Below are 5,945 nucleotides of genomic sequence, written 5' to 3'. Positions count from 1 at the left end.
TATTAGTGGTGGTCATTCTTCTCCTTTTCCTTATCATATAATGTGTAGTACTTTTTGGCCTTCCAAGAGCAGCGGTGTGGTTGTCGGTGTGATGCAAGTAGTGAATTAACTTATTCTATGTATAGTGTGCAGTGTTAACAGCATTTAAAGTTTTGCCTTTGTTTATTATCAAGGATTTTATCTCAGATTTCTTTCATTCTCTCCTTTTCTGAATTAATTTTTTTCTGTACTACATTCTACTGCTAAAAGAACCTGAATGCATTCAGTTTGTTGGTTTACATTATTGTTAATCCTTTACCTTTATTTATTTATTTTTCTTCTTTTTTTTGTGTGGAGGAGGGGAGGGAGGTTTGTAAATGGGATAACTCTACTGTTACCTGTTAGTGTTGAATTTGTGAAGTTCCACCTTTAAATCTAAACATCCTAACAACTAAAGTAGGTTAGATAAGGTTGGGGGTGTTTCCACTTGTTTCTGTGTGAGAACTTTCCTCCTTTTTTAGGGAAGAGTGTCCCAATGAAGCCCTATAACTGTAATTCAAATGGTTTCCACACGCATGCACGCACGAAGAGGGAAAGGGAAAGAGCGAGAGAGATTTGCCTCATGGGATTGAGCTTGAGATCATTATGTAGAATTATTGTGTTCTGGTGTGATAAAGTTGATACTCGTGGATTAAATTCTGCAGAGATTACCACTGTTTCATCTACCTCAAGTTGAAGACAGCCAATTTTCATACTGGTAGTTTTCAAATCAGAGAAAGTATCACAGCTAGGAGCATGGTTACAGTGTTAGCCGTGTGGCAGGATCTACCCACTGGTGGAGATGACCATTCAATTATTAAGAGAGGAGAGGAGGTTTACTTGTAACCAAGGTACTATAACTCGGAACTCGATCCCGATTCGATCTTGTGAAAAAACCAAGATCTCAGTCGAGTTTGGGCATTTTTGTTTTTTTTTCAACTCCAAAACTGGTTTCTGTGGGTTTTAGACATAATTTGGGTCTGAAACTTGATACTCAGTCTATTTTAGGCCATTTTAACATAATGATACTATCAGATTTTGTAAAAAGTAAGTCAAAATAGGAGTTTTAGTTAGTGTGAAACCAGGACAGACACTTATTTATGTTTAATATCATTGAAGTAAATGCTTTTGTATTTATATTTCATTGACTTAAGATATTATTCATAAACAAGCAAATACCCCCCATTTAAATCCAATAAAAATTGTTAAAAAATCAAATTCCAAAAGGAAAAAAAGTCTACCTCCCTGGTTCAAGAACAAAAACTGGATTTTCAACGGTAGATGCAATTTTCAACTTTCTAATGCTAGGGTTTTTCTCAAATATAAAAATTTTATAAATCTAAATATGGTAAAACATTACTAAAACCAAAATTATGGTAAAATATTCATTTGTTTTGATATCCAAAAAAATATTTTCATTCAAAGCGATTTTGACAGCATTCACGCATACCAAATTCAGTTTGACAAATACATAAGGGTTTTAGGAACCCTAGTTTCTACTTGATTGGATCCTGTTCTTAGAAAAGAAATTCTGGGTTGGCTTGAAGATCTTTTATAGCATGAAGAAGATTCAAGTTAGGCTTTCTGGAAGTGCTCGTTAGGTGAAGGACCATTATAAGGAGGAGGAGCAACATTTGAGGCTCTACATATTAGTAGATCTTGATGTTTATTTTCTGCATTAAGTTTTAATTAATTATTTGGTAACCATGGGATAGGAAAAGGAACCCGAATCGATCTCTTTCCGCTACGCATTCTTTTCCCTTTTTCTATGGGATGGAAAAGAGATGTGTGTTCTTTTCTTGTTTATTTCCAATAAATTTCATGGGACAAGAAAAGAAATGGTTTGACAAAAAATTTATATAAAACCCTAATTGGTTTATAATTGATTTCCCATGGGCAACCATGGAGGTGATCAGAGATTTCAACTTTGATCTTTCCAATTCTTGTGAACCCAAGAGATGATCCCATGACTACACCGACACATGACCGCAAAGATGGATAGAGATCTGAAATAGAACCTGAGTTTGAATGTTGCCTGCAACCGAGAAGTAAGGGATAGGGAGCAGGAGGGAGGTTGGGATTGCAGGAAAGGGGGTAAGGACTAGGAAACGATGAGTCAAAAATGGGATAGAAGTTGATGAAGGCTATCTTTGTTATAGTTTAAATTTAAGTTTAATTGAGACATAAATATGAATAGACGTGTTTGGTATGATTTATAAATCAATATAAACATAAATTCATAAACAGCTCTAGAGCTGTCTATTTATCACCATATGCGGGTACCATTAATGAACATGTTCAGAATTATTACTTAAGCAGGGGTAAATCAGTAAAATTAACAAAAATTAGAACAACACATTTTTTTCTCTCCATCCCCACCACTCCCCCCACCCTCTTTCAAATTTCAACATATATTAGGGGTGTCAAAACCTAGCTCGAAACGAAGAAATCAAGCCGAACTGACCGAAACCAAGGTGAACCCACCTAACCAATGAGTTTTGGATCATGTTTCGGATTGGGGTTTTGTGAAATCGAAACCAAATCGGGTGTTTGAAGCCAATAAGACATCGAACCGAACTTAAAAAATTGGATCGAAACCAATGTAACCCGGTAAGAGACCAATATCAACTTGAAATTCATTAAAAATACACTTTTTCTTCACGTTTTTAAATATACAAGGCCACCCGAAACCAAACCCATACAAAACCGAAATCAAACCAAAATCAGTGCACCTTTGTTGGATCATGTTTTGGACTTACTCATTCTCACACTGAAACCGACCGATTAACACCCCTAACATATATCATATTATATACATAAGACATTCTTCAGTTAAGTATATCAAAGCTATTTTTCATTACGTAAACTATATGTCTAGTAGTAACCAAACCATTATTGTTTATAGCCCTTCACATTTGAACCCAAAAAAACAAAAAGCTCAATGTATAATATAATTACCCAAAGCACTTTCAGTTCATAGGACTGCCACCAGCACTTTATGGGCCTCCTAAGCTTCCACAGGCCTCCATATGGGATGACATTGACCAACCACTCCAATGCAATTGCATCATTTCCCCCGGTGTTGGAAAAAACTCATCCACAATTTTTAAAGTGTTGGAAGTATCCTCATAACATGATCATTAACATGATCAACACCAACCTTCTTGTTCAGCCGAACAAAGAAAATATGTTGCACAGATATAAAATCAACAACGTATGGTCCTTTCTCATCAAGACTCTGATGCAGTGGGATGAACTCACTAGGTCACTTTTCGTCAATAAATCAACTAGTGCTTCTGGTTTAGCTTCATCAATACAAACCGTCACTTGTTCTATAACATCCCAAACTTGGGTAGGATATTAGGCACCGACCTCACGAGCGCTGACCCATAAGGTCACATTCATTCATATAAATCAAGCAAATTAAATCTAGTCTCACATGTAAACACAGTGGAAGCATTATATTAGCAGTTCATACAAAAGGGTGTCTACACACAAATCTTAATGTAATTCCTTAAAACTAAGAACTATTTGATAGTGTGGCTGACCCAGGTGTCATCACAGTAGCCACCCACCCAAAACTCAAAACAAGTCAAGCGATAGGCCTGGTTTCAGAACATTGGAATAAAGACTTGGTAATAATTCTTACAATTATTCTCAAGGAGTCAATGGTCCTGAACTGGATTGGAAGTCTTTGGAAATGCAACATAAACATGAACTTTTCTTATATATACATTCTTCATTCTATTTACGTGCTCCATGGACAAAGATTGGGAGTCTTATGAGCAACATAATGGCTTCTGTTGTAGGGCACAATTTTATCTTTTCTGCATCCAAAAGTAATATAAATTAGATATTTTCTATCATGTTTACATCAGGACTTCCTTTAGTGTTATCTTCAATCATCCCTGGATCTGCATACCAATTTGGAGTCTATTGAACACCATTTTGAACCTGCATGCTCGTCTAGCTTTGGATGGTTTGGAATGAAATCCTGCTTATGATCAATTGTTCTTCGAGCTAAGATTCTGATTAGTGCAGACAAGAGGTTCTATTGCTGGGTAATGAGGTTGCATTCAATGAGGCTATAATAGAGGAGAGGGAGCAGGGAATTAAAGATATACAACAAGAAATTGGACAAGCAAATGAAATATTTCGGGACCTTGCTGTTCTAGTTCATGAGCAAGTAGTGGTGATAGGTAAGGCACAGAAAGTTCCTTGAAGTAATTTTTTTTGTGAACTTCTTACAAACCCTACCCCACTGCCTTGTGCCCACATCCCCCCCCTGCGCTCGCAAAACAACAAGCCTTTTCTTATCCTATTTGTTCTTCGTGGTGCTGTCCTTGGAACAGATGACATTCAATCAAACATTGAAGCTTCATCTACTGCAACAATGCAAGGTAAAGTGCAACTTTCGAAGGCTCACAAGAATGTCAAATCTAGATCATCATGGGTAAGTGTTAAATGTAATATAGTATCTTGTACTAGATCTCCTTATTTCTGAGCAAGTTTGCTCTCTGGACTGTAAGATGCTGTTATATCCTTGCTGATAACTACAAGATAGTTGTGATAAGTAAGAATAGGTGAAAAGAGTGTTGAATAGAAAGTCAACATTAGCAATGCTTGCTTACACCATGTATACACCTTGCACATGCATATGTTAATGGACCCTTTTAATAAATGAACACCTTGTGGAAATAGATACATAATGTGTAAGATGTAAGGAAAATAGTAAAAGAAAGTTCCTAGACAATCTTTCTTTAGAACTTGGTCTGGTCCTTATTGCTTTTTAATATTTTGGGTACTCTACAACTTAGTCTACTAATCATCTCCTTTGGTGAAGTTGCTACTGTTGTATAGAAGACTCTTTTCTCTCTAATATTTAATGAATTTTTAACTTACAAAGAAGGATTAAGGGGGGTGGGGAATGGTAAAATGGAGTCTATCAATCCAGTTCACCTATATATATACTCAAACATACAAAGCAAAATGCAGCAATCAGAAGTATAGGCAAATTTCATAAAAATGTTAACCAACATGTGCATCCTTTCAAAAAGCTTTTTCAGTAGCTTCGGTTCTTTTGTATATTTCTTCTTATTTAAATAGAAAAGTAGTGAAGAAAAGTAGAAGGCATTGTGCATAGTTATTAGAAACTAGACGAAAAAGAAAAGAAATGATTGAGGACACATTGAGGAACTAATTTGCTTTGTTAATTCAAAACCACAAATCTACATTACAAATGCATAGAATTGGTATGTATGAGTTCTTTTAGCATAATGCATGTTAAGATTTCTTCTGAACTTCTGGATTCTGTTTTGATTTGTATTCTTTTAGTAATTTCCGTACTAATCTTTGTTTCTCATCCTTCTTTACTTCTCTGTTTTTGTAAACAGTGTTGGTGGGTACTGGTGATTTTCGTATTAGTGGTGGTCATTCTCCTCCTTTTCCTTATCATATAAAGTGTAGTACTCTTTGGCCTTCCAAGGGCGACGGTGTGGTTGTGGGTGTGATGCAAGCAGTGAATTAACTTATTCTATGTATAGTGTGCAGTGTTAACAACATTTAAAGTTTTGCCTTTGTTTATTATCAAGGATTTTATCTCAAATTTCTTTCATTCTCTCTTTTTCTGAATTTATTCTTTTTTGTACTACATTCTACTGGTAAATGAACCTGAATGCATTCAGTTTGTCGGTTTACATTATTTTTAATCCTTCACCATTATTTTTTTTTCTTCTTTTTTTTGTGTGGAAGGGGGGGGGGAGGTTTGTAAATGGGATAACTCTACTGTTACCTGTTAGTGTTGAATTTGTGAAGTTCCACCTTTAAATCTAAACATCCTAACAACTGAAGTAGGTTGGATAAGGTTGGGAGTGTTTCCACTTGTTTCTATGTGAGAACTTCCCTCCTTTTTTAGGGAATAATGTCCC

The 5,945-nt window shown here is 35.7% G+C and overlaps 1 long non-coding RNA gene across 1 annotated transcript; it reads left to right on the top strand.

Moving 5' to 3' along the window:
• Nucleotides 1-4,053: 4,053 nt before the first annotated feature.
• LOC122644205 lies at nt 4,054-5,698 on the top strand. Its single transcript, XR_006330251.1, has 3 exons — nt 4,054-4,217; nt 4,371-4,471; nt 5,412-5,698. It is a non-coding gene; the product is annotated as an uncharacterized LOC122644205 (long non-coding RNA).
• The last annotated feature ends 247 nt before the right edge of the window (nt 5,699-5,945 follow it).

This window comes from Telopea speciosissima, chromosome 10, assembly GCF_018873765.1.
Source record: "Telopea speciosissima isolate NSW1024214 ecotype Mountain lineage chromosome 10, Tspe_v1, whole genome shotgun sequence".
Lineage (NCBI taxonomy): Eukaryota > Viridiplantae > Streptophyta > Magnoliopsida > Proteales > Proteaceae > Telopea > Telopea speciosissima.
The sequence above is the reverse complement of the archived record's forward strand: the minus strand, read 5'-3'. Positions and strand labels throughout refer to the sequence as shown.